At 45.7% G+C, this 25,817-nt stretch overlaps 1 protein-coding gene across 4 annotated transcripts in view; it reads right to left on the bottom strand.

Annotated features, from left to right (window-relative positions):
• Tdh (L-threonine dehydrogenase) overlaps positions 1–25,817 on the bottom strand; it is an 87,301-nt gene that overhangs the window by 58,406 nt on the left and 3,078 nt on the right. The window contains exon 1 of one of the 4 annotated variants that reach the window (XM_075874004.1): positions 14,126–14,289. The exons of 1 other annotated variant lie outside the window; for it this stretch is intronic. The gene's annotated coding sequence lies outside the window, so the exon portion shown is untranslated. Of the gene's footprint in view, positions 1–1,036; positions 1,170–6,813; positions 6,922–14,125; positions 14,290–25,817 lie in introns of those variants that run through there. 2 more of the 4 variants (XM_075874003.1, XM_037415109.2) reach the window with 2 other exon arrangements.

Genomic DNA, 25,817 nt, shown 5'->3' on the forward strand with positions numbered 1-25,817 from the left:
CGAGGATGAAAGACGGAGAAACAGTCGTGTGGCAAACGAGCGCCACGTGCTGAAATGTGCGTGTTTCTCGGTCTTTCGTCCTCGTACGCTTCGCGGAGAAAAAATTCGCTCAATACTACGAACCAACTGGCTTGCACTGAAGTCCTCTCTCGGTATGGTTCACCTATGGTGCCCCTACCACGTCCTCCTTTTCCCAACCTCTTCGCTGCCCTTTTTCATTCTGCGGTTGCAGCATTGCTGACATTCGATATGGCCAAAACGGTCATTCGGGAAAGCGAACCTACAGCGATTTTCTAGCCGGGAAATACGATACAGGTAAATACATGGCATCATATTAGGTGGAAGGAGACATGGACAATAATAATAATAATAATAATAATAATAATAATAATAATAATAATAATAACAAGAAGAAGGAGAAAAACGATACTAACAAGAAGAAGAAGAAGAAGAAGAAGAAGGAACATATTACAGCTAGCTCTCTCTTCGAGTTTGTGAAATACGAGGAAACAGCAGAGGTGGTCGGCAAGCGCCACGTCGTAGAGAACGCACACTTCTTTCCTCACTTTTTTTTGTTCTATTCATCCTTCCTGTTTCTTTACTTTTCATCGTTATCTTTTCGTACATTTTCTTTCTTCTTTCGTTATAATTTTTTTTCTTTAATTATATACTGCCCTCTTTCTCCTTTCCCTTCTCCTTACTCATCTTTCCCGACGCTTGCCGTGTGATACTGCACATGGTTATGCAATCGTTTACCCGCTCACCATTACACCTCACCCTCCTCATCACCCCCCCCCCCCCCCCCGCGCGCGCGTGCTATACTATACTGTGCATGGCTAAGCAATGCCAAGAGCTGCTGGGTACGCATCCGCTATCTGTATCACTACCCGCCGAGTTGGCTGTCTACGACACCGGCCTCATTCAGGGCTTAAACATCACTGCTGCATAAAGGACTTCGCTGTGACACAACACCGCTTCAAACGCGCCGGAAGCCGATTACCACGCTGCTTAACTGGCAGAGTGAAATGTAACTCACGTGTTGCAGGGTTGCTGTACTAGCAGGCACGACAGCCGGTGAGCGAGCTTTCAGCGGTTGTAGTGCCGGCAGCAGATGACGCAATGAAAGAACAAAGCCGTATTTCACCGACCGCCGCGTGCGCGCACACACAATGTATTCTCTGGACGCGAACGTAGTACACGAACGACAAATGCGAGGTCGCTCTTGCTTCGACGACGGCGCTGGTAGCAGCTGTGCGCCCTTTCCGCAGCTACACGGCGTCGATGACGTCAGAGACGAGCCCCTGCGGTGAGCGAGCGCCGGTGCACCTCGTGCTCCACGTGCGAGCCGCCGCCTACGTCAGCCACGTTTGACGGGGGGGGGGGGGAAACGCGCGGGTTGAGCTACTGTAGTAGACGTAACGCGTGGTGGCGTGGTTCCCTTCCTCTCTCTCCTGGAACAAGTTGACCAGACGCGATCTTTTCACTTTCGTTCGACGCGGCTCCGCTTTCCTGCGCAGACGATTCGGCGTTCTTTCTCTCGGACGGCGTGTACAGGTTACCTCGAACTTCGAGGACGCAAAGAGCGCGATTGGCCCGCTACTTTCCAGGACCTTGGAGACGGAAGCAGGGAAGTGTTGCGATCGACTTCATCGTAAACAAGGTCTGCTGATCGATGACGTGATGGGTACACGTGCAAAGTGGTACCTACGCCGTTTGTAAAAGTTTGTGAAAGTTTGCCTTCACAGACAGAGAAACGGTGGCTAGGGTGCACGGCTGCTGACCAGATAGATTGGTCGCGGGTTCGATTACGGTCGCGGCTTTCGCAAATCTATGGAGGCGAAGTGGTACAGGCCCGTGCACTGCGCCATGTCAGTGCACGTCAAAGAACACCAGATGGACAGAATTTCCGGTGCCCTCCGCTATACGGCGTCTCTAATAGAGATATCGTGAGTTTTGGGATGTAAAACTCTCCATATTATTATTAGTTGGTACTGACTGAATACTACCACAATACTAGATAACACGCACGTATACGCTACGTGAACCGAGCGTTGGGCGAGTTGGTATTCTATTGTGGATGACATTTTGCGCAAAGAGAGAGAGAGAGAGAGAGAGGGCATAGACAGGCGCAGTCTGTGCTCTCTTCCTTTTTGTAAGTTTTCTTCTTTTTCAGCGCAAAGTACCATCCACAAAGACACAGGACAACCGCTGGACTTCAACTGTTGATGTCGGTTGAAAAATGGTTAGTGTCTAGCGATTGTCCCGTGTCTTCATGTGCAGTCTTTGTGCGTGTTCGCTAGTATTATGGAAGCATTCAGTCTAGAGCTAGAGCGCCGCAGTCATAACATTTATTCCCGCGAAGGTCCGGATAAAATAGTGTTGAAGCGGGGGCGAAAGGCGGACAAGCAAATGTCTGTTAACTTTGTCATTTGATGGTTTCATGGAAGGCCTTTCCCGTCTCTCTCTCATATGTGGTTTTGTTCTGTGACGTCTGCTTTCGAAAAAAAAAAAGGTGCCGGTATTCGGTGTCTAGAATGAGCGCAATCCGAGCCCCGATTTTGAAGTTTAGCGTTCTTGCCCCACGGTCATGTTTGTACGCATTGTGATGGTAAGGGATGCCTCGTGAACACACATGCTGCAGACTCGACACGCCTGTTTAGCTAATACAAACAGTGTTATTAATTAACAGGCGAGAAGAGATAGAGAGAGATAAGGGCCAAGTGAACGGCAGGGAGGTTAACCAGAAGAAGATTTTTGGCAATACAAACAGCGTTATTAATCGTAACAGGCGACAAGAGAAAGAGATAAGGGTCAAGTGAGCGGCAGGGAGGTTAACCAGAAGATTTTCGGCTTGCAACCCTGCACATGGAAAGGAGTAAGGGGCTTGAGGGGTAAGCTGGGATGGGGGTAAAAAGCAAGCAGCGATAAAAAATATTATTTATAAAAAAGGAAAAAAATAACCACATGTACACGCGCTCAAGTACGGCCGTTTCATAGTCGTTTAACGAGGCTGGTCGACCACAAAAACTTCGGAAGCGCCATGTCGCTTTCTGGTTGCATGCTCGAACGAAAGCGGCTAGTTATCGAGGCATGCTGACAGCCGTTGTCTCTGGGAGCCGTTTGGTGCGGACGATGACGCGGGACGTGCGAGATGCTTTCCTCGCTGCCGCAGTGAACAAGGTCGCACGCAGCACTGTCTGCCATTCCGATTTGGTACGCAGAGCTGTTCGGGAATTACACTCCGAGTCATAGGCGGCAACAGGAATGTTGCTTCGGAACGGAATGGTCCTGAAGGAACTTGAAGTCCCAAGACAACGTCACCACCTGTATTTCCTGATTGCACGTTTTCTCGCTTGCCTAAGCGTGTTGCTCAATTCGGTATTATTAAACTCACGAGAACAATCGCTTTGCTTCTTAACGTTCAGGTATACGATTGCCAATCGGTCAGCAAAACTTAGGGCAAGCCTTCAAGCCTTCTATATCAGAATAAAACGCAAAACGTGTCAACTAAAGAGAACATTGAGCAAAGTCGCGTGTGACTCCGTGGTGTGCTAGGCCTGTGCACGCAACTCGCTTGTGCTATAGTTCTGCCATCCCGCGGCCAAACGTGGGCGAGATACATGGCGCATTAGACGGATTAAACCTTCACAGAGTCGATGTGTATTTGGCTTAACCTCGGTTTGCAGCGTATCACTGCATCCGATCACTTACTACGATGTTCAACTGGTCGCCTGACGTGTAGAGTTCCATAGCAAAACGTCAGAAATAATAAATTTCGTTTCTCAGAATGAATGCAAGCGAAATTTAATTGTGCACATATTTGGAGCCTGTAACTTCATTCTTTTAATGCCAAAAATGAGTATGACTGAAGACATGATAATGGAATATTGAATAATACGCTGACTGCAAATAATTGCTCAAACTCGTACAAACCAGCTTGCATTATCTCATTTTCTTTGGTGGAATGTAATAACGACTGCTTTGAAATTATCGAGTGAGTAATCTGAAGAAAAAAATTGTAGACAGTGTATCATAATTAGCGCCTGAAGGGCCGGTAAAAGCGTAAACAATTAAACCACGCAGGCGTGGTGGTGCGATTGGGTTGCCAAAAACATTCAGTCGTTGTTGTGTACCACAACTCTCCCGGGTATTCGCGTGGCGTGCAAGGTTGTGACGTCAGTAACCCCCTCCCCCCACCACCACCACCACCACCACAAAACGCTGTGCTTCCTTCTCACCACTTCATCACGTAATGACCATCACGTTCTCTCATGGGACAACCTTGCTGTAACGCTTGTTTCCACGCTCCGGCACCCGCCAGCTCGTTCTTCCAATAAGGGTGGATGTATGTGCTCATGGGCTTGCTAGTAGTGGGACGTGGACGCAAGGCGCGCAGTTCTTGTGCACGTCTTGTGGCAGAACGTACATTCGAGTCGCTCCGCAAGTAGTACGGCAGCTTGCGGTTCCCTTCGATTTTCCTCGCTCGCATTGTTATCGCGTTTCGAGAGTTATATGCGTAAAAACGTGAACGGAAGAATTATTTCTTTGGTTTAAAGGGGCCCTGAAACACTTTTAAGGGCGAAGCTCCTTAGGTTGTGGGTCTGTCCATCCTCCGATGGTGCATGTAGCCACCGGTGGCACATACACGAAAGAGCGGTTCTTAGAATGTCCGCTGGATGGTGGCACTTGTATATGATGAATACATGATGAAAAGATGCGAGATGGACGGTGTCTGGAGCGCTCACTAGATAGACGGATGAACGGATGGACATACAGATAGACGGACGGACTGATGGACGCACAGACAGAGGGGCGGACGCACTAACGGACGGACGGACATACAGTAGGACGGCCGCACGAACAGATGCATGGACGGACGGAAGAACGGACGTACGGACGGACGCATGAAGAGACGCACGAAAGGACGGATGCACCGACAGTCACATGGATGCACGGACGCACGGATGGATGGAAGCAAGAACGAATGGGCGGACGAAAGCACGGACGGACTGACGAACGCTTCGCCCCACCAATCATTATTCACTCCGTGGATATGCTGCGATTTTTTTTTTTTTTTTTGAGTAACCATGCCCTGCCGTGGTGGTCTAGTGGCTAAGGTACTCGGCTGCTGACCCGCCGGTCGCGGGATCGAATCCCGGCTGCGGCGGCTGCATTTCCGATGGAGGCGGAAATGTTGTAGGCCCGTGTGCTCAGATTCGGGCGCACGTTAAAGAACCCCAGGGGGTCGAAATTTCCGGAGCCCTCCACTACGGCGTCGCTCATAATCATATCGTGGTTTTGTGACGTTAAACCTCACAAATCAATCAATATTTTTAGTAACCATGAAATTAATTCACTGGAAAAGCGTACTGACTCACAAATTCAACGTTGCAAAAATTTTAAAAATCCGTCCAGTACGAGTGGAGTTACAAAGATTCGCCACACATTCTCTCATCGCATTCTCTCTTCCCTCGTCATCATGTCAGCCCCACCTTACGAACGCCCACTATGCCTTACGCAGATATTACGCAGACATACGCAGATATTTTATCGGTTTTGCCATGTTGGTTTGCGATTTGGCCTTATCGTATGTGCCACGAAACTGTTTCATCTGTCAGTATATACTCCACAGCTTTCCGCATAAACTTCCGGTTGGTAGTAAGCGCTTGTCCCTGTCTATTTTATCCGCGTCTACGTATACTGCGCTCTTATTTCAAACAATCTATCAGTTTCTACAATATTGTCTGCGTTGGTCGAGGATCCAGTTTCATTTGCTGCGCGAGCCCACGAGTCGCCCAAAGTGCCATATCACCGGGTCCATCATTTGACGGGTACGTAAGTCAACTCGCACCTAGTCTGAGCGCGCTCAATCAAGGCCGCATTACAAGCTGTTTATGTTGGGCGAGGGCACCGCATCGGTTGCAACCAGGGCGCTTGGCTCTGGACTCTCCGGCGAATGCTTAGGATTTCGCCTTCAAGGATTTAGAATACTGAGTGCACATTGTACTGTGAAATGTCTTTGAAGTTCTAGAAAGAATATTTATTTTACGATGTATTGCCAATATATCTGAATACATTGATGACTACCTGGGATGGGGTATCTTGAGTACAGCGCTTAAAAATTGTCGTGGTATTCTAGCGAGATCTGTGACTGTATACCGATTACTGTACGGTTCCCAGGTGCTGTCAAGCTACTTTCGGTGGCTCATTGCCTGGTGAAATACCCAATCTTTTGCGTTGTAAATAAAGCTCATAATTAGCAGTGGTGCAGCTAAGACAGAGGACACATGTTCGATTCCAGCCTACGACAGCTGAATTTCCATTCGGGCGAAATGCAAGGACGCCAGTGTGCGTTGATTTAAGTGCACGTTGAAGGACACTAGGTGGTAAAAATCAATACGGTGTCCCCCTACTGTGGCTTCCGAGCGTAACCGCGTCATAATTTCGAGCGTAAGACCCTAGAAATGAAACGAACGCCAGACGGGCAGACTTTTATGGAGCCTTCTACTACACCTTGCCTGCGATGAACCTATTCGGCCCAGCCCGAAGCTAGAAAAATACCCTCCCCCCAAGTTTCGTTGTGCGGAGGGGCACTTCACCAAAAAATAAATCATGAAATTATGTGTTTTTGTGGAACAGTCAAGGCCTTCATCAGTGCCCCCCCCCCAACCCCAAATATAAAAAAAAATTCCCGATTACAAGCCTGTAATGCTTGGCTTGTATACGTCATGAGAACCTATAAACTAGAACGCAAATGACGTAAACAGAAAAAAAAAACCGCGGTATTCGTGACGTACGTGTCACATGACTCACCTGAGTGTCGGTTGTAGTATTTCAGCGGTAAGCTGTATTTAGCTGCGCTATTAGTTGCGTTGCTCCTCTCCGATTCTGCGGCACTGTCTCGTCCACTGTATACTCCCTTACAGATCGAACTCGCGACTTTCAATAAGCTGCGAAAAGCGTCTTCAACGCGAACTTAAGTGTCTCGACCAAACTACCGGCGCCCGACACTGATATTGTCTGGCTACAGGGCTATTATAACACCAAGTGCGGCACGACGATTCCCTTCACGATCGGATGTCCTGAGTAACAGAATACAACCTTGCATACTATATATATAGCGGCGTAATTTCGTTCCAGGTGTCTATTTCCGCGTAAAAATGATGTGGTCGGCACCCGAGATCAAATCGCTCGGCGAAATGTGCTTTGAATTTGCACGCTTCGAACTGCTTATCGCCATTCCGGCCTCGTTTATTCGTGACGCGGGAGGCGCTATAGCGCATCGACGATAACGGTCCCAAGTTCGCCGCCCTCGAAATGCGCCATGTCTCCTCGTTTCTTCGAGCATTATGACACATCACCCCGAATATCGAAGGACAGCTGCCGGCGTTCGCCGTCGGACATTGACGCGATAAAGAAAGCGGAGTTGTAAATGCTTACGAAGCCCCGTTTACTGATATCCAGAGTTGATTAACTTTCCGACGCAGCGAATTAAGTTGGAGGTTCTCGAACCTCCTGATTCTGTCGAGTCATATCTGAGGGAGAGAATGCAGGAAGGTTAACTATAGTCAATTACACAACCTAAAAATAATTACGGCGATTCTTTTTTTTGGGGGGGGGGGGATGCAAAGACCGAAGAAACAATCGAGCTGGTATAGGCCTTCTATCCTTTCTTTCAAATCACTCCTTTTCACCCTCCCTTTTCTTTCCCACCACTAGCTGTACCTCTAAACATGAATATCCTATATGTTTTACCATTTACCCTTCTCCTGACTCCCACTTCCCTTTCCCACAACCTTGTGTATTATACTAAACAAGGCTACTCTTCACCCTTTCCCACCCTCCTCCTCGCCCTGGCGCGAACCTTTTCCACTCTTTGTTATGCTCTGCCGTACATGGCTATGCAATGTTTCCTCTTCGCTTTTGCACATCTGCGCCAAGCTTTGAGCGATAGAGGCTTAATCCCGTTCGCCCACTTACGTGACTTCAAACATACCTTACGCGTATTTCCGGCGGGTTGTTTGTTCCCGTACAGACACATGTTCGTGTCTAGACCTTCCTGACAAATGCACAGCCGAGCGTAATATTTTAAGAAGAGCCGACGAGCTTTCAACTGGTAACGTTAACGCGGTTGCGCTAAAGAGCTCCTTTCGCAGGACTCCCGGCGTCTGTGTAGGCGTCATTGGTTGTGAGCGAAAAATGGTCATCTTGTCTGTGACTAGACTAAAGAATCGAGAAAGATTCAAAAAAAAAAAAGCCAGATCCCACATACAGTGGGAATCGATGATATGCGCCACGTATTTCAGCCTAAGATGATATGCGAAGCACGAATGAGGAAGGTTGATATGTCACCTTAAAATCAGCACAACGTTACAGGGCGGACGTAAACTGTGCCGCACATGACTTCCATATGATGGTAATCGTGTTTGGACGTTTCATTTACCTTCGTCGTCTGTTCACGTCACGTGATACCAAATTTGGTATATGTGGAGCTAGCGAAATGACCCCGAGCGCACCATGAGCGTGGTGTGCACGTAGCCACGACTTACATGACTTGCATATCATGATTACCACGTCAGGATGTTTCTTACGTTTGCCATGCAGTCATGTAATCTCAACGTTCCAAAACCAAGATGGCTATGAGAGACGCCGTAGTAGAGGGCTCCGCAAAATCCACCACCTGGGGTTTTTTAACGTGCACCTAAATCTAGGCCTCCAACATTTTCGCCTCCATCGAAGCCGACTTAGCCGGGATTCGATCCCGCGACCTTCAGGTTAGCAGTCTAACGCCATAAGTGCTTGACCACTGCGGCGGGGCTGAAAGATGAGAAGCTTGCAGACGTCAGATGGTTTGGTGGGGCGACAAAAATAAGATATGTATGAAATAAAAACCTTAGATGGACTCCACTTTCGCAGGTCTCAGCGAGGGCTGGTGGTCAACTGGCATGTCCTTGTTACCGCGGTGAATCAGTGATGGAAGGGACTTTTTCTGTTTGTAGCTGAAAAAGAATGTCACTCTGGAGCGCCTTTGGAGGAGGAAAAAAAAAAGGCTACTTTGCTGCAGCAATGATGTTGTTTAGCCATATCCCACTCAACCAGCACCCTGCCTTTTTTTTTCGACATAATCAATTATAGAAGTAACAATTCCCCATTTCAACACACTAACGTATGCCGAATCATGTTTCCCAATAACTTGTAAGGAATGGAACACCTTGGCTGCATTACTGACTCCATCCACTTTCAGAGCGTCCCGAAAACAATTGTTGCCTAATTACGCCTTTTGTTTTGTTCAATAACAGCTTTATTTTTTTCGTAGCATTCATCGCCATATATTTGGTAGCACGAAAACTCCGTCATAGCATGAATTCTGTTAATTTGTGGTCATATTGCTCCCACTCATTTGTCCTAATTGGTAATACAAGGTGGACGACAGGCACAGCAAAAAGGGGTGGGGTGCTGACACAGGCTTTGAGGGGGGGGAGTCATCCTTACCTCCTCTCCCCTCTGGATCCACTACTGAGTTCTTGTCGCATGAGTGAGATCAGGTCAGATAAACTGCAGACAAGCATACAAAGATGATAGCAGAGAAATTGTTTCCAGTTTTCTTGGGGTTTGCAAACTATTCAGACGATTAAAGTTCTTGGTCTTCATTTTCTAAGGGTCGTTTTAGAGCAGTTCGGAGCTTTTATAAACAAATATCACACTTTCGATCAGCGTGTAGCAATATTGGAGCAATTGGAGCAACATTTTTGTCACTCGTAGATTACAGTCCCTATAGATGTTCCCTGTTAGAAAAACAGAGGTAAATCTAGGGACATTATCGTGGATATATGATAGGCTGCCGCTCATGATTATGATAAATACAGAGGGCCATTACTAAAGGCGAATGAGGGAAAAGGCAAAATAAAATTGAAGAACACCTTGTAAATTCTGCTGAGCTCAGCGAAAGCTGTCGGTCATTTGACTGACTATGCCATGTCTCTTTTTTTCCCCGCTCCCTGTGGAATGGTGCACATGCGGAATGCGTGCGTGTTTTCTTTTTCAATTTTTTTTTCACCGCCAATCGCAGTGAGACGCGTGCCCAATCTGCGTCTGTTTGGTGCCAGTCCGTATTCTCGCGCATTGTGCAGATGTCATTCGCGTTCCAGTGCTCGTAAAGGCCCATTTATCCTGTCACTCCGCTCTTAAACACTTGCAGGCCTGCGTCGCGAATCTGGGCGAAGCGACCTTCTCGTGGGCGATTCTCCTCAACCATATACAAACCATCTTAGGGGAGGTCATCAAGGCCTCGCCCCACGCTCTAAAAACTAAGAGAGTGCTGGGCACTCTTTTTGGGAGAGTACTTTCTTGTGCCATATTTCACTCTTTTTTCCAGAGTAAATCACCTCTTGCTGAGGCAGAGTACAGTGATCCCCCCGAACTGGTCAAAGACCTCCCCCTCAACAGAGTAAGATAACGCTGCCTGAAGCAGGGTAGCATGGCCCCATCGAAGAGAGTAACAGTACACCTTCAGCCCGAATTGGGCTTTTTAATTGTTTTTGACGGATCTCCGTGCGCGCAGATTGTGAAGATAGCTAAATACAAACACTATGACAAAAATGTAAATAAAAACGTGACTGAGAGGGGACTCGAACCTTCAGCCTCTAGATGCACTGCCGATTGCGACGGTAACCACTACACCATCCTGATTTTTCTTTTTCTTTATTATACACCACCCTAATAGGCGGATATATAATGGGCGTTTATTTCTTCATGTGATAAGTAATGTTGGTGACGCCTGCATTTTCTTGTTTAGACTCAGATTTGAGTGTCTCCGCGCTTTGCGAAACCAGCCTGACTATAGGTAATGTGTTTACTGTTTTTTTTTTGTGCTTCATGAACTTAGAACGCTTATCCGGCACGTTCTTTTACAGTAGAAAAAAAAGAATATTACTGCAGCAGATTATATGAACGTCATTTGCACTGCCTGGCTAAGTGGTTAGCCATTTCTGCGTACGAAACATTGCGCTTCTGCAATGTACACTAAACAATTTAGTTTGTTCACCTCCTTTGACATATTTTCGGTCATTATTGTTCACCTTCTGCGACTAAAGCTATAATACTTCACTGTAGCCCTGCCGTACGTTATGCTTACGGCACCATCGCCGTGTGCGATGGTCGTAGTGCAAAACATGAATATTAATATAAGAAGAATGTCACAGCCATTTGCGTTGAGTTTCGATCGTGACCGACTGGATGAGACAGTACACGCTTATTTCACTACACAGATCCAAAGCTAAAAAACTTGGATATTAAGAGTTCCAAGTGCCTTCCAGTGCGCTGAAATCCACTGGCGCGCTCTGAAAATGCTGTTCCTTTAGTTAATCATCTCTATCGTCTCACAAATATATGCAGTAAGTTTTACTACATATATGTGTGGTTATTAGATAGTGCTAATCACTCGCGGTGGGCCTACGCATCTAAAAGTAATCAAGAGCAAGAGTATAACTGCTCTTTACTCTCTCATAGCTGAAGAGGATACGGGCTTTTCATTCTCTCAAAAAGAGGAAGAGTAGATAGCTGTTTCACTCTCTCGCTTAATGCAGAGTGTAAATGTATTTCACTCTATCTGATGTTTTGCGAGAGTAGAAGAGCACTTTGAAGACCAACCTCGCCTTTTTACACCTGCGATACCCTCCGCAGTTTTTAGAGTGTATAGAGCTCAGACCCGGACTTGGGTTTCAAAATAAAAGTTTTTTTTCGCTCTCTTTCCCGCGTCAGAACTGTTAGTCAAAGGGAGACGGCACAGCTGGCCCCGCGCCAGGGGGCCGGGCTGACATCGGTCACCGCGAGTATGATAAGATAAAGATTTTCGTCTTAATCTGCAAGCCATGGTAACTAAAATATTTTTTGCGCGAGCACTTCCTACGAAGAGCTAAAGAGCGAAGCATGCAGAAACGTGCCGTCCTGTGTTAATCGTGGGCTAGAACCTAAGAACCTGCTTCAAACTTAGCGTTTAGTGCCGTTAGGTTAAATTATATTATTCGAACATAAAAAAAATTATGGGCAGCGACTCAAGCTGAGGTAGATCTTATCGCTATAGCCATATATGTTGACAAGACTGGTAGAGACACTAGTGCAAGTGCGGTTATCACTTGCAGCCCACTGAAAGTCAAATCCTACTACAATTTCAAGTGGCTACCACTTGTTTAAAACAACGACATTTGAACAGGCTTTGTTTCGAATTTTCAAAATATATTGTTCAGGTTCGATGGGTCATGGCAAATATGTCCATTTTTCTCTATATGTGATATATGTACTATTAGAATTCTGTTCGACAATAATAAACCTGAATCGCTATTCGCTTCGATCCTAAAATTCACCCTTCGCGCGAGCCTACATGTTTCCCATTGCACAGAGCGCAGCCATGTGCCAAAGCTTCACTTACACAAGCAACTTAATCGATTAAAATGTAGTGTAATTACACGATTTATACTTGCCGTAACATCATACTATAAAAAAATATGCACTGAGTCGTCGAAGTACGCTTTAGGGACAGGACATTACTATTGCGTTCAACTCTTAAAGGATCCCCTAATCGCAAGTGTGGTTGGCTATTAAAAAAAAATCGCAGCATATTTACGAGGTGAATAATGACGTGTGGGGTGAAGCGGACGGACGGATGGACGGATGCATGCACGGATGGACGAACGCATTGAATCACGGACTGACTGATGGACGCTTCACCACACTCATCATTTATTCACTCCGTGGATATCTTGTGACACCGTTTTTATTGACATCCAATGCAATGCAACTGGCTACTACGACGACACGGGACATGCGAGCCACGGTATAAGGAGCTTCGCCCATAAAGAAAGGGGGGGAGGGGGGGGGGGGGGGAGTTGAGCCTCTCACCCCTCCAGTGCTTGCCATCTGCGAAGAGCTTATCCAAAGATATAATGTTTTATTAATGAGGATTACCGCGGTACAGTTTGCGCTCGTTTTTTTTTTTTCACCTTGCCCGTTTACGTCTGCGCTGTTCATGAACCACCTACTATCCAAATACTACGTCACCCTGTAAAGTCATACTACTCAAGTTACTAACTTTTAACTAAATAGTCAGTCGGTGAGCCTTCCATATCGGCTGTTTAGGCCACTCTCAGGCAAAATATTACCTGCACACTTGTAATACACACCTCTGGAACGGATTAATTTAATGTACGCGGCTCGGAACATGATGACCGAACAGTGACCGCATAATGTGTCTCATCTGCCCACAACATACGTATACAGTGACTGATGAAAAGCAACAAATGTTCACTCAACGTTGTTCTTAAAACACTGCATATGTTTCAAGAACAACGGTGTTCATACGTCACCATACGGAGCAGCGATGTATGCGCACAAGTCGGCGCAAAGATGTACAGCATAGCTATAAATATGCACTCCGAAATATGGTATCCAGAGCGACCACAGTAACGCCAAAGAAGAGCGCATCGAACGGTCAAACGATTTACCCGTACAACGTGTCCCATAATCGGCACTTGTCATGCATGAAGCGGCCGCGATAACCTGAATACATCGCGAGTCGGCTACAAATCGGTGAATAAGTAAAATAAGATATGCTACTGTCGTTAACCGCTCATGTAAACATGATATAACTTCGGCGCCGAGACAGCCCCCCTTCCTCATTGAAGAGAACTGCCTGTGTGTGTGTGTCGGGGAAGATACCAGAGCCAAGATCCCCCCTCAAGAAATTGTATGAGAGTGAGAGGGAAAAAAGTAATCAAACCGCTTCGTTGAACGGAGCTATACATGCACAATAAATCTATACAAGTTTACCAGAATGAAAGCTCTTTAGTTCACTAAAAACTCCGTTGAATGACGAACTTTTCTGCACTCCGCAAGCAGCTATGTTTCCCAGAAACCAGCATGCATTTCTTGTGTACTTCGCGCTTCAAAACAGACGATTATATTTTTGTTTTGCGATCATTTCACTACCTCGCGGGGTCTTTTAGAACTAATTCGCCATTGCAGGAACCTACTGCATGCAACTCTAAGTAGTGTACACGAAAAAAAAAAGAAAACAGCAAAACATACGGCATTCAGTTAATGTCGATGCCTCGATCAGAGGCCACCGTACCTGGTGTGTGCGCCAATCAATGGGACTCTAAATGGAGTGTCGTCTGCTGTCGGCACCGCGTCGTCTGCGACGAGATATGAATGGCATATACGGTGAAACGAATGCGGAATACAGCGGTTGATTTCGATGCGTCGATAGTCAAATGGCCTCAGGCTTGGTCGCCGCCCTTGCGTCCTTCTAAATCTACGTAATAACGCGCGGTGCCGCTCGGTCTGCTGGGGGTGCCGTTGCGCAAGGACGCCTGGAACGCCGCCAACCCGACGCCGTATGAATCAACCAGTGGCCGCCCGAGCGCCACGCGAGAACTGGGCGCTATAGCAACGGCGTCGTGAACGGCTTTATTGTTACTCGGCCCTGTACCAACAATTCAGGCGTTGAACGACACCAATACGGCATTCTAAAAAACGTCCTAGACGACATTAGGGAGTTTTAGAATAGGTTCCCTAAATATTTGGGGCTTCAATGCCTTTGCCTAGGCACGCCTTGGGTTAAGCAGGTACGAAGAGTTTTCGAATAGGGTGTACGGCACTTTGGACACTAACCCAATGCTGGGTCACTCTAGTCTTGGCCGAGTGCCGTCACTTCAGCGGGTGCCGTCAAGTTTGTCTGGAGCAGAGCTTTTGGGGCAGAGTTTGGGGCTCTTGCTAAATTCGAGGAATAGCGTCCCAAACGCAAAACCCCAGCCAGTGTTTTGTGTTTTGCGCATGCGCCGTGGCCTCGACGCTATTTTTTTGGGGCCCCTATTCGAAAACTCCCTACTGTCATATTTGCAACGCCGCCGGTTTCGCGTTGTAAGCACGTCTGCCGGGGGCGCGGCGCGTCGTCTGCTACGAAGGCAGGAAACGCGTGAACCGTGCTTGCACGATGATTCAGCTTGTGACGCTGTTCGGGAAACGAGTCGACCGTTCGGAGTGCGCGTTTTGATTACCCGGCTTCCTGTGCACTCTGGCCATGCCGGAAGTCGTCTCGAAATTTCAGTTTAATCCCAGTAGTTTCAGCGGATGCAAGAGGAGGTTGGTGGAAGTACGGCGCTAACGTCTGCCGGTCAGGAGAAGCAGACGGGTCGCTAGACGGCGTCGTCAAGGTTACGGAGCACCGAAAAATCGATACTCGACAGCTATCTTTAGCGCGGCGCTTTGATCTCTCTTTTTTATATTGTGGAAGCCGGGAAAGAATCGGGAAGGGAGGGGCGTATAGGGTTTCTACTGCTGTGATTGGTCACCTTGACGAGCGTATCGAAAGCGAAGGAATATATACAAGCGCTTCCGCACCAGTGAAGCTCGTAGAAAAATATTGTCAAGAATTAATATTCAGCGTGCCGCCACAAAATAGGCTGCATCCCTTTCCTTCTTAGCATCGTTTTTTTTTTCTTCCCGACTGGCGTCACTGTGAACTCTCGAGGTTGGGTGCTTTAGTCGGGCACAACTTTAATGTCTGCGGCATTCAGAGCCGGCTGACACGCAGTGAGAGACAAAGCTTCTTGCTGGGCTAGTCTGTTCGTACATATGCTATGTCCGACAAGTGCGGTAAACCCACCAAAGAGCAGTCTAACTTAGGAAGAATTTTCTTCCGCATGCAGAACGTAAGTCTCCTCGCAAGTCAAGTTTTGAGGGCTATCAACGCAGCCGTCGCTCAGGGGCTATGAGGAGAACACATAAACGGCCCGTTGTACTGGAAAGATATATGTTAAGAGTGTGCAAGATTTTGAGGGCTTGAGTTCAGAAGGCAAGTGCGACTGTTCGGGCAATGGCAGTCGCTTGAAGTTCTGAACAGCAGAAACGATGCCGCGGGAAGAAGAAGGCTTCGAGAATTATAGCAGATAATTGTCATAGGCTAAGGTACTCGGCTGTTGACCCGCAGGTCGTGGAATCGAATTCCGGCTGCGGCGGCTGCGTTTTCGGTGGAGGAGAAAATGCTGTAGGCCCGTGGGGTCAGATTTGGGTTCACGTTAAAGAGCCCCAGGTGGTCGGAATTTCCGGAGCCCTCAACTACGGTGCCTATCATAATCATATGGCGGTTTTGGGGCCTTAAACCCTACATATTTATCAATCAACTTTGTAGCATCTATATTGCAGCCTGTTTAATAAAACCTCCCATATTGAGATATTTTTCTAGAATAGTTTGCTTCACTCTACCAGTTTCAAACAATGTTCCTTCACTCATTGTTGTGCATATATTTCGTGCACAACATGTATTTTTAAAGACGATACTTGACGACATCTTTCTTGAGGTACTTCGACGTGAAAATTTGGTCCGTTTGTCCTTCTGTTTAGAAAGAATTTATTATCACAAACGTCAATAACAACAGAACATTCCCTTCTGTTTCTCCGCTTTAACGGTATTTCAAACGGAACCAATAGATACTTCCATACGGCCAACCCCTTCCGCAGTGCCCACCAATATTGCTCGAGTTTCAGCATTCATACTTCTGCGATTGTCAATTGAAAAGCAATCACTGCGCATATCTGAGGCACCACAGCAACACGTCAATATTCTGTATGTGTGGCTATATACTAGCGAAGGCATACATAAGTAATTCTAAGGACCGTAGCGTTTATCACGCTGCGCTAACAGCGCAACGTGATGCGCAAAAAGGCGAGTGTTTCCACCGCTTTGCTAAGACGACACGGTGGTGGCACCTGCCCGTCACTTTGCGTTCTACATCTTATCGCCTCCAAGACGGGCGCGCACGCCTTCCTTCGTTTTCAAAGATTACAGCCAGATAGCGCTCGTGTCTATACGTGCCTCGATGCGCTCGTTCGCCTTCGCTTCACGGATCGAGACTCTCTAACCCAGCGCTTCCAGAATACAATTCACCGATTTTCTCACGCAGAACATCAAATAAACGTTTTGTTCCCTCTCTCCAGACGCAAGACTATCGTCTTTCGACGACATTTGCAGTGAAACATGCAGATATAGGGCCAATTTTTTTGTGTGACAGCAATATTTGTTTTTTACATAAGTATGAACGTTCCAGTAACGCTGGCGACGAAATTAGTCCCTCCGTTTTCAGTATGTTTGATATTTCTTGCCTCATAAAATATGCAGTTATAAACAAGGTAGAGTTAACTATTAGGCCTAGTGGGTGGTATATGCATAAATTTCGAAATACTCAATTGAAAATGAGACTTTTTTCGGACTCGTGTACATCTCTTGTGGAATGACCCGCTTGCGATGCCGTAGTGGAGTGCTCCGGAAATTTCTACCACCTGTGGTTCTTTAACGTGCGCCAAAATCTGAGCACACGGGCGTACAGCATTTTCGCCTCCATCGAAAATGCAGCCGCCGCAGCCGGGATTCGATCTCACTATCTGCGGGTCAGCTGCCGAGTACCTTAGCCACTGGACCACAGCGGCGGGGTGCGAGGCAGGGAGGATGTGTGCATTAGGGCTCAACTGCGTCAGAATTCCCTCTCTCTGGCCTTGTCAAAAAATAATTGTCTTTCCTGAGAATGTAATGTTTTCGCGTATGGCAGTTGTGGGCTTATTTTGTGTTTTCTGCATTTCGAGAGTATAATAATAATAATAATAATAATAATAATAATAATAATAATAATAATAATAATAATAATAATAATAATAATAATAATAATAATAATGATGATGTTTTTCATTTCCACCAACATATAGTTGACAGAAGGGGCGAGGATAAAATCGACTATCCGCTTGACCTATGTCTCCACCCTCTTATGTACGTAAGGCAGCAACAGAACACAACAGCTGACAAAAATGTGCAACATTAACAAAATTAAAATTTTTTCAGCTTTCAAACACACTGCAGGCGGCATCGCTGACACGCACACACACAAAAAGAAACCCCCACACGCAGTGCTACAAACACATAAGAAATATAAATTAAATGTTTCAATATGTAAATCACCGCGTGGCAAAAAAAAAAATGCACGATATATGTGTATACGTAGATGTGTACGTTCCTCGAAATAAATCTTGTTGGGAGTAAGCGTTCCTCTTTGTCCCTTCTCTGGTCGTGTGCCGGAGATTTTTCTTTTAATTTTGCGCGACGTGATCAGTTGAAACTACTCGGTCACCTGTTCGACTAAGCGCCACGAAATCAACATTCCTCACACGTGCGATAGCTCGGGGCGCAGGTGGATTTGAGCGTTGACCATGGATCCGCGCCTGGGGGCAACGTGCACGCATGCACGAAAAACGGCGCGTGCGCACGCTTCCAGCCCGACAGCAAGAAGGATAAAAAAGAAGCCAGCTGCAGAGAGGTGGGAGCTGGTCTTGGCGGCATTCCGATCCATCATTACACAGCTCTGTCGGAGCACGACGGACAGAGCAAAGTGGGTCGTTCACTGAACTCGCACGCCACGAGCCTGCAGCCGAGCTGGTATAGAAGTGTCGTTAGTGCTAAGCCACGTGGAAGCGCGTGGCACGAATAGAAGAAATTCAGAAACGAAACCACGGGGTTTTGTCATACTCAAGAACTATTTGCGACTCCTGTCGATTGCAGCAACAAGTGCCTCGGATAAGCCTCAAAAACAAGAGTGAAGCACTCTTACAAAAAAAAAAAAAAAATCGTTAAAATCAAGCTCGTCATAGATAAGGGCAAAATTATATGAACAATATTTGCCGATTTCACGTTGATGTTTTTTGTCTTTATTTCATTAAATAGTTTTCTTCTTTTCGTAACAAAGTCAATATTCAACATTAACCCCTTGCTAAGCATCTTTGTGTATTTTCTCGTTAGGTTTACAAGTGCGTACATGACTGTATATATCTTTTTTTCTTTAATTATGAGCTGAATCGCATGTATAGATGAAAACATGTAAATGTACGTGAACAGATGTAGATATTTTGTATTAGTCTATAGATGGTAATGTTTTCCGATGTTGTATATATATATATATATATATATATATATATATATATATATATATATATATATATATATATATATATATATAAGCTTATGAATATGCTAATGATATGTATTTCTTTCTATTTGTTTACATGCTGTACACTTATAATCAAATTAAGGGGACAGGAACCCCGTCAAGCTGCTGTAGCATTTCTGCTCCTTGCTCTTGCATTTTATTTCTCTGCTGTAAAAAGAAAACGTCAAATAAGTTTGAAAACTTGAAACGTAGAACTGAATTGTAGTTATCCGCAACATCGTATATTGCGGGAGTTTGTGAACAGTTAAATAACTACAGATAATGTGTCACATGCCTTCCTTATCTTTCTTGTTGGCTGGCTTCATTAGGTTGTGTCTGACGTAAGAAGAAGCCTTTGATTCATTCCCGCGACAAGAAAGTACAGACAGTGTCACGAAGCCTTGTACCAGTGTCACACGGTGCTTTGACGTTCCCCACGGAGCCCGACCAGGATCAAATTTCTCAACAGGAGTTTTGGCTACCTTCTGCAGCTTGCGTACAGATCGCTTCAGGAACAATATCGGAGCGGTCAGACTCACCACTGTGTGCACAATGTAACGTCGTAGAAGACATCAATCACGTCCTCTGTGAGCGCACGATATACGCGTCAGAGGGGCATTCTCTGAAGATGGCCTTGAAACTACAACGGGACACAAACCTGGAGTTGACAGATATTCAGGCCCATGGCAGAACAACTCCCGTGCGTTGCACGCCACAAAAACGTTATAAATAATGTGTAGTACATGTATTATGTGTTCATCAGTGTATATATCATAGTCATCACTCGGTACCGGAAGTAGCATGTCAGGTGAAAAACCAGGCAATGCTTTCCAGCTTTTCAATATATATATATATATATATATATATATATATATATATATATATATATATATATATATGTGTGTGTGTGTGTGTGTGTGTGTGTGTGTGTGTGTGTGTGTGTGTGTGTGTGTGTGTGTGTGTGTGTGTGTGTGTGTGTCTTTCTCTAAAGAGCCAATCATGATCGTAAAATTCGATTCGGATCGGACCCACCGATAGAAAGTGACCGTGTTTGCCCGCGACGTCATAGTCACAGCTCCATGACGCACTGATTTACCATCATGACGAACTTGATGCCGTCAAGGCTGCATAATCAAATCGCGCTTGACCTCTTTCGATATAATGATGCGGCATGAATTTTACAGGGCCTCCGTCCGTTCATAACAAAAGAACTTGCGAGTGAGCCTGGGACGTTACAAACATTGCGTTTGCACTGCGGTGGGTAAACGTGGCGGTTTCAGTGGCAATTTATTTCGGCGCGAGCGGGGGGAGTGGGGACTACTGCACGGTCTGAAATGGGGGCCCGGCGTAGCGATGTTGTCGAGTGTCATTTTGTACTCTGTACGCCACGGCAAAAAAGAAAAAAAAATCAAGAGACGGGAGGGGGGGGGGGCACAGGTTTAGTGTGCTACCCCCTTGGCTACGCCTCTGTTAGATGCCTCATGAAGCACGAAAGGCGACCATTGACGTCAACAACAGTGCCTTAAAAAAATCATGCAATGAAGTCACAGATCGCCGAAATTCATGACGTTGCATGACGTGTCGTCATCGCATGGCTTACTCGGTTGGTCGTTCGTGAGCCGATCGCCGATGAAAGTTGGGGCATGTAAGCTTGCAACGCCTCCGTTCCTGGATGTAGTGCAATAATAATAATAATAATAATAATAATAATAATAATAATAATAATAATAATAATAATAATAATAATAATAATAATAATAATAATATCTGTGGTTTTACGTCCCCAAGCCACGATATGATTATGAGAGACACCGTGGTGGAGGGGTCCGGAAATTTCGACCACCTGTGGTGTTCTAAATCTAGGTAAGCGGGTCCCGAACATTATACTGCCTCCGTCGAAAATGCAGCCGCCGCGGCCGGAATTCGATCCCGCGTTCTTCGGGCCATGACCACTAGACCACCGTGACGGGCCGAGGGGTTGCAAAACTACGCTGAAGCAAATATTTTCAGGAGGCTCGCGAATTAATACAATCGACTGTGAATTAAGAGGATATAGCTTTCCCGTCCGATTCCTATTTGTCGAACGCGTAAAGGATCCCTTTGCGTTTGTTTAGTGAAAATTACGACTCAGTGTGGGGAAATAAAGAAGGTAGGAAATGATCAAATAAAATTTTGCGGACTGTGCGGGTCAAAGTTGCGAAGCAACTAGAAACGCCGTAGCCATGAAGGTGTGTGGGGGCAGGGGAATTATCGCCTCAGATTCATTGCGACCTCACGTGGTTAATTAGCATGCGCCTATATCGAAGCAAAGAAAGTGTTTCCACACTTTGCGCCATTAGAGATGATATCAGTTGTTTATTGGCTTGAAAATGGCAGTAAAAAAATCATAAAACGCGATCGCGCTCAAAGACCCGTTTTCCGTCGAAGCCCAGCAATGTGCTTTCCAGAACAGTTTCTAATTTTGGCGCATTCGTCACATACAGGCCCGCAAGGAATTCCGTCAAGGCCGGTTACGTACATGACCCCGAGGTGCGTTTCGCGCATCGGGAGTGTATATCTGAAACAGTGTTGCATTTAATGCGGCGCCCGTGCGAAAACACCCCTTTGCCAAGTCGGCGCGTACGTGCCACGAATAGTGTATACGCCGCTCAATCACGCGGCGCTATAGAATGCGTCAAAGAACGGAAACTTGGAGGCGAAAATGCTGTAGGCCCGGATGCTCATATTTGGGTGCACAGTAAAGAACGCTAGGTGGTCGAAACTGCCGGAGTCCTCCACTATACGGCGTCTCTCATAATCATATGGTGGTTTTGGGACGTTAAACTCCGGGCCACATATCATTGATTTGATTGATATGTGCGGTTTAACGTCCCAAAGCCACCATTTGATTATGAGAGACGCCGTAGTGGAGGGCTCCGGAAATTTTCACCACCTGGTGGGGGGAGGGGGACACATATCAATCAAGAACAGAAACTTGCAGTATTTTTATGCGTTCATTTTTGCTTGATGCAAGCCACATGTGGCACGAGGTTGAATATTTAAGAAGCGCTAGGCAGGGGGGGTCGACCCTCACTGTCTACTGCAGAAAACGAACTCACTGGCCTCAGCAAAGCCGAATCATCGTTTTGCAATGGTCGCGCGCGCGTGTTTGCGAAATAGCTCTAAAGGCCTTGCCCCACTCTAGACAGTTGACTGCTCTTTGAAGGCCGATTTTATAGTATATATGACGCAATTATATACCCTTAAGATATTTACTTGATATTAATAATTACTTTTCTGATGTGTCTTCAGTGTGATTGCATTACGTTAGAAATTACAGCTGGCTAAAACTAATGACATTACCTTGCTATTGCTTTTGAGATGCAATATTACGACATCGAAATCGCTTTACCAAAGGCCATTCATTCTTGAACTCATACATGTACATGCACTTTATTCACACCACATATTGGTTTATAGATTCAAATCTCGGAGATTGCCACTTGGTACTCCCATTGCCCTCACGTATACTCACGCTTGATGTTTGGCAGTCAGATAAACTTTGTTTTGTTGATCGATATTTTATGTTACATTCCAAAAGACCGACGTGCTATATCTTGTTATAAAGTAAATTGTAAAGGAAGAAGTAATTTTGTTCAAGTTACTCGCTCGAAGTAATTCATTATATTACTAAATTACCAAGCCACGAAAGTAATTCATTGTGTTACTTATTACGTTGACAAGTAATTTAATTGATGTAGAATTATTACAGCCACGCCTGTTCTGTATAGGCTCCTCTGGATGTGACACTTCGGGGGAGGGCGTTTGAAGGCGTGTACGTCATGTCATGGACGCAACTTCTTGAAGTAGTGGGGCTCCAACATGGAGGCTTTGATGACGTCAGTAAATGCATGGTCATGAGGTGGTTAACCAGCTAGAATGTGATAACGACGCCGCGCTGGAGCGCGTTTTGCCTCCGTAGACGTATAACGAAAGAACCTGCATGCACTGATGGCATTTAAGTGACGTCACCAACTTTGCGTTCCACTATTCTGGTCGTGTAACATGGCGCTTTCGGTGACGTTACCATACGTAAGCTGTTATGCGTGTTCAACCATAAGTATACCGATGCCCGCGGTGTCATTGAAATGGTTAGTACGTATAGTTTTCGCTTAATCTTTTTTTTTTCTTTGATGTCACTTCATTTGTGGTGACCTGTTTTCCGGCAAATCAGTCGTTAAGACAATAACAATACCTCATTCTATAACGTTTTCCTTCTTGTGAATAAGATTAATGGTGGCAGTATTTCAACTCCCCGGTTCACTTACGGCGTGGGGTGCTTGCCACCACTAAGTGTGAAGTGACGTAAGCATATTCCCCTTATTTATTTATTTATTTATTTATTTATTTATTTATTTATTTATTTGTTTATTTATTTATTTTAATACCTCAAGGACCTCCGCAGTGGAGGCATTACATGAGGGGTGGTACAAAAGATACGCTTGGTACGAGCATACAAAGCTGACGTGAGCTCCATGATCGCAAAAGAAATACACAAATGTTGGGTAAAGAACTTGTACAAAAATGTAAAATTTAGCGGACACATGAGCTGGAAATGGCAATCATAAATGCGAAGGGCGTCGAACAAAGAAACGGCACCAATATATCACACAATCCCGGGTGCTGTAAGCGACGACTTGAACTGGTCAATGTTTCTTAATTGGACCACGTGATCTGGAAGATGGTTTAATTCCTTTGCTGTGCGTATAAAAAATGACTGCCTTATCTTTCATAATTGACTTTCCATCCTCTTCGTTCTGATCTTGTTCTAAAGTTGCGCATTTCTTCGAAAGAAGCAGCGTACATGTAGCAAAAGTGCGCGAGTTGCTAGCGCAGTGTATACCCGCGAGTTGAAGGACGGTTTTTGGAATTTCGCCTCGTCGTGAACTTTGAACCCGTAGTAGTTTCAAAATTTCATATAAACTAGTTCCTTTCAATTCTCTTGCTGCTGGTTCCACCGAGAGCAAAGTTCTTCTACGACACATTGGTTCTTGGTAGTTTTCGACGCCAGCGCGTCGCTGGTGTTAACGTGGGCTAAACGACCGGTATTCGGTCCTGTAAAAGCGTCCCGGGTAAACGTGGCTAACATGGCCGAATCGTCTCGATTTCGACAGTTGAGGCGCTGTGTCCACGATCTTTCTCGCGAGCATGGGAATGTTAAAAAATAAAATATAAAAAGCGTGCATCACCAAAAACAAAAAAAACAAAAACAAAAAAGAAACAAATAAATAACAGCATACGAAATCATCCCCCACTAGTAAGAATTCTTTTTTTTTCTTCTTACAGTTGCCGTGTTCTCGCAAATCAAATAGCCTGATCCCCTACCCCGATAAAAAGAAAAAAAGTCCCACACGTGCATGAGCATTGCAACAAAGTGCGTGTTCTAGACCTCAAAATAGCAGAGGAAAAAAACAAACATTTTGAGCACTTGTCTCACCTCCGACAATGCCTTCGAAACAACGCAGGTATGCCATCGATAAAAACGTTAATAAGTGACGGCCTAGAGGAAATGAACTGCACTAGAAGCGGAAGTTGGGCTATTTGGTACATGGTTCATGCTTAGGAAGTAAAAACAGCGCAAAAATATAGACAAGGGCTGAGGAAGAGACGACAGGGCGCTGTCGTCTCTTTCTCAGTCCTCGTCTATATCTTTATCCTGTTTTTCTACCCAAACCTAGAGGAAATTACGGTGGCACCCCAAGAGCCTTTATCGAGAAGGTGCATATTGCAGTGCGATTACAATGAGAATTACTCGTAATTACTCGTAAAAATTACTCAGAATTACTCGCAAGAAAAAAATTGAGCCTGCCTTTACACCGGACATTTATAGGTGTTGTGGCCGCTTAATGGTGGAGTGTTCTTACGAAGCAAAATAATAAATAAATAATAACGTAAATAATGATGATAATAATAAATGCCAAACAGCTTCGCATTAGTGGTGCGAAGAACTGAAGGAAGCTGGGCAGCCTTTTTTGCTCTCTGGATTCCCGTTTCTTTTTACTTGTCACTGCGCCTTGTATCTATTCTTTATTTGTTTCTAGCAGCTTGTATCCTTTTTGTCCCCTCCCACTTTTTTGCATTTTCTTCCATCTCTGCTTCTATATATATATATATTTCTCTCTCTTTCTTTGGTCTTTTCTATTCCTTTCTGTGATGCTCTTTACGCATACCTTTTCCTCCTCTCCATCACTTGTCTTTCTCACATACTTGTTACAGTTATGTGATCTTTTTTAAAAGAAGAAGAGAAAAGTGAGCCCCGTAAATTTTGTGCCGAGCCCCGCCGCGGTGCATGGTCTAGTGGCTAAGGTACTCGGCTGCTGACCCACAGGTCGCGGTATTGAATCTGCATGCTGCGGCGGCTGCATTTCCGATAGAGGCGGAAGTGTTGTAGGCCTGTGTGCTCAAATTTGGGTGCACGTTAAAGAACCCCAGGTGGTCGAAATTTCTGGAGCCCTCCAATACGGCATCTCTCATAATCAAATGGTGGTTTTGGGACGTTAAACCCCACGTATCAATCAATCAAATTGCGTGCCGACTGGGCACAACCGGTCGGCACTAAATCCAGAGAGCGAGTCCTACTTGTTACACTGTGCAAGGCTACGTTGGGCTCAGCTAGCGTGCCTGGATATCTGAGTGGCTACAATGCTCGCCTTCTGATCGTGAGTTTCAATCCCGCCGTGTCAATAATTTTTCTCCCTCGCTCTATCTCTTTCTTTCTCTTCCTGCACTCATACCCTCCTCGCCTGTCAGCTT

This window comes from Rhipicephalus microplus, chromosome 9 (genome assembly GCF_043290135.1).
Source record: "Rhipicephalus microplus isolate Deutch F79 chromosome 9, USDA_Rmic, whole genome shotgun sequence".
Classification (NCBI taxonomy): Eukaryota; Metazoa; Arthropoda; class Arachnida; order Ixodida; family Ixodidae; genus Rhipicephalus; species Rhipicephalus microplus.